Source organism: Megalobrama amblycephala, linkage group LG5 (assembly GCF_018812025.1).
Source record: "Megalobrama amblycephala isolate DHTTF-2021 linkage group LG5, ASM1881202v1, whole genome shotgun sequence".
Taxonomy (NCBI): domain Eukaryota; kingdom Metazoa; phylum Chordata; class Actinopteri; order Cypriniformes; family Xenocyprididae; genus Megalobrama; species Megalobrama amblycephala.
In genome coordinates, this window is record NC_063048.1 from 10,737,836 (window position 1) to 10,741,678 (window position 3,843).

Below are 3,843 nucleotides of genomic sequence, written 5' to 3' on the forward strand. Positions count from 1 at the left end.
TTAATTGACCCTTTTCCGGGAGTTTGATTGACAAGCGATCTAACTAATCAGAACGCCGAATCCACCATTTTGTCCGACAAAGCAGTCAGTAGTTAGTAGATTAACCTCGGTGGAGTTAAACTTGAAAAAATTGTGTGTATTGACGTCTTTCCGCGTTTGAAACAACATTCATTCTCATATTCATTCATGTTTATTTGATGCTATAAATGGACTAGTAGAAAGAGATGATCAGTTTACGAGCCTCTTGAGCTGATGCGCAATCTGTCACGACCCTGGTCACGACACATTAAAAAGTCACAAATCAGTTTTTATTGTTTGAATTTCTTAAAAAACTACACAGTTTGAAAGCTGGAACTTTGTTTAATATCATAAGTAACCTGCTCTGTCTTGTATGTCGAACGTGTTGTCAGTATCCTCTTTGCTCCACGATGTATTTTTCACTATGTGTGGCGTGACAGCGCCACGGTTTGTTGGACAAAGCAACAGTAACTAAGGGGGGCGGGTCTTTGCGAAGGGTCAATTCACTTTCGAATGAAAATTAGCCCAAGCTTTAATCACCCTTAAGCCATTCTAGGTGTATATGACTTTCTTCTTTCTGATGAACATAATCTGAGAAATATTAATAAATATCCTTCATGCATCCGAGCTTTATAATGGCAGTGAACAGGACCAATGTGTATGAGCTGAAGAAAGTGACTCTATAATTTTCATTTGAAAGTGAACTAATCCTTTAACTTTTGCATATCTACATTTGAACCACAAATGTATTTTTTCATATTTTGTTTATATTTGTTCAATGTATTGAGGGTCTTTAGTGTTCAGACGGACGTTTGTATACATTTGCCACTGCAGCATTGTGATTTTTCAGTGTAGAGACATCCTGTGAACATTAAAAGTTTGGAAAATACAGGATTTGCGCCATCATCACTGCCTTAGCCGTATGTAATTAGTGAGAGGTCAGAGGTCAGTCTGGTCTCAGCTAGTCATGACGGGGGTTAGACTGAGCCTATTCAGAGTGTGCTTAGTTAGACTGAGATGACAGACATCTGTCCCGCCCTATGGCTTTAGTTATGAGATGGTGGAAGGGGGCAACTGGTAACTGGGCAAATACACTCACCGTGTATTAAGTACACTTTGCTAGTATCGGGTTGGACCCCCTTTTGCCTTCAGAACTGCATTAATTCAATATGGATTTTGGTCCATATTAACATGATAGCATCAAGCAGTTGATGTGGATTGAGATCTGGTGATTGTGGAGGCCATTTGAGTATAGTGAACTCTGTTTCATGTTCAAGAAACCAGTTTGAGATGATTTGAGCTTTGTGACATGGTGCATTATCCTGCTGGAAGTAGCCATTAGAAGATGGGAACACTGTAGTCATAAAGGGATGGACATGGTCAGCAACCAGTATTCAGGTAGGCTGTGGCATTTAAACAATGTTAAATTGGTACTAAGGGGCCCAAAGTGTGTGAAAATATCCTCCACACCATTACACCAGCAGCAGCCTGAACCACTGATACTAAGGCAGGATGGATCCATGCTTTCATGTTGTTTGCGCCAAATTCTGACCCTACCATCTGAATGTTGCAGCAGAAATAGAGACTCGACCAGGCAACACTTTTCCAATTCTTCTATTGTCCAATTTTGTTGAGCCTATGCAAATTGTAGCCTCAGTTTCCAGGACTTAGCTGACAGGAGTGGTCTTCTGCTGCTGTATCTGCTTCAAGGTTGGTCGCGTTGTGCATTCAGAGATGCTCTTCTGCAGACCGTTTGTAATGAGTGTAATGAATTTTTTTGAGTTAATGTTGCCTTTCAGCTCAGACCAGTCTGACCATTGCCCTCTGACCTCTGGCATCAACAAGGCATTTTCGCCCACAGAAATGCCGCTGACTGGATATTTTCTTTTTTTCAGACTATTTTTTAAACACTAGAGATGGTTGTGCGTGAAAATCACAGCCCATCTGGCACCAACAACCATGCCACGTTCAGTCAAATTTAAATTAACACTTAAATCACCTTTCTTCCCCATTCTGATGCTCAGTTTGAACTTCAGCAGATCGTCTTGAATCGTGGTTGCATCCGAAAACTGAAAAATGTTGCCTCCACAGGTAGAATACGGAGGTAGGAAGACAAAAAGGAAGTCTGAATCCATTAATATGGCATCTGAAAGTTGCGGTTGGTGGTCAGTTTGTGTGCAAATGTACACTTTTCACCAACTTTTCACTTTTTGTGTTATTTCTAGTGAGAAATTAGTATTGTAAAAATTAAATATTTGCTTAGTTATCACTAAAGCTCTCTCTATTTTGTTGTAGATTGTTAAACCACTATGGTGCGGTAGAAGTCTGTCCGAAATCAGTTTCGTGAGGTACCTTCGTGTGCAAATGCTGTCTACAAAGTCATAGCCTGATAAGGCAGAGAGGCAACGAGTCAGCTGCCTAAGTCTTCAGACACAGCATGTCTACAAATGCCTAAATGCACTTGTTGCTGCCATGTGATTGGCTGATTAGATATTTGCGTTAACAAGCAGTTGAACAGGTGTACCTTATGAAGTGGCTGGTGAGTGTATATCTCATTTATATTGTAAAAAGTGCTATATTTGAATTGGAACAGAAAGGAAATATATGTGTAATAGAAAGTTCTATTACATATATATAAAGTTCTAGTTTTCAAAATATTCATCACTTTAAAATCTAATATCTTATAGATAAACGTAAAGTGCTATATTTGAATAATAGATTTAAGATTTATAAAGTATTTTATTTAATTTATTTTTAGTTTAACACTATATAAATTATTTTTCAAATTTGTAAATAAAACAAAGATTATCTGAGTGTTTTGCAAGAAATTTGTCTTGTCTTTCTTCTACAAAATGCCACATTTAATTCAGTGTGTTACTCAACATTTCTTTGTAATTATTTGTGAAATTTATTAGCAATTTCTGAGTGAAAATAGTTTGTAAGTAAGTAAGTACTACACCATTTTTTTTTTTTTCAGTAGTCATTTTCATAGATTTGGACACACCTAAAATTTGCAAATATTACTATGTATATTGCTTTGTGTAATACATAAATTATACCCATTCTTTTTCCCAAAATTGCACATACAACTTTATATTGCCTTATAGTCTTACTGTTTATTTCTATCCTTATGTAAATTATTATCTTATGAAACTGTGAACTGTGAAGTTGTACTGTATTGTTGTACATTTGACAAATAAATTGACGTTGACTCCTTAATTAAACATACATATATTGGACATAACAAACACATACCTCTTGTCTCTCTAACATTACACAACAGAGGAGCGTGTTGGTTCAGACTAATTATCTGGTGCTGAAAGATACAAAATTGCCCCAGGATGCAACATATATGCACACAAACAGACACTCGCAGGCTGTGCCTTTGCAGATTTTTGGCATGAGAGAAGCACGCATGCCACAGTGTCTGTATGTTCAAATGAAATGTAGTAATTTAACAGAGCATACATAGGTCAGATGTGGGAACATCTGTCCTCAAACGTGATTTAATCCCAGTACCACACACAGACACAGACAGCAGGCCCCTATGTCATTATGTGCGTGTTAGCGTCAGTGCATGAGTGTGCATTAATATGTCTAGAATGTGAACATGTTGAATAGCATGTCGGCCCTGCATTGAGCACAGGCCGAGGGGTGGGGGGCACTGAAGTGTGTGATAGGTCAGATGCCACACTGAGAGACCAAGTGAAAACGTGCCATAGAGAGAAAGAATGAAAAAAATAGAGGTGGGGGAGAGGGGCATTTGGAGAGAGACATATATAAAGAAAGAAAAGGAGAAAGAATGTCCACTCAAATCTCAGACAT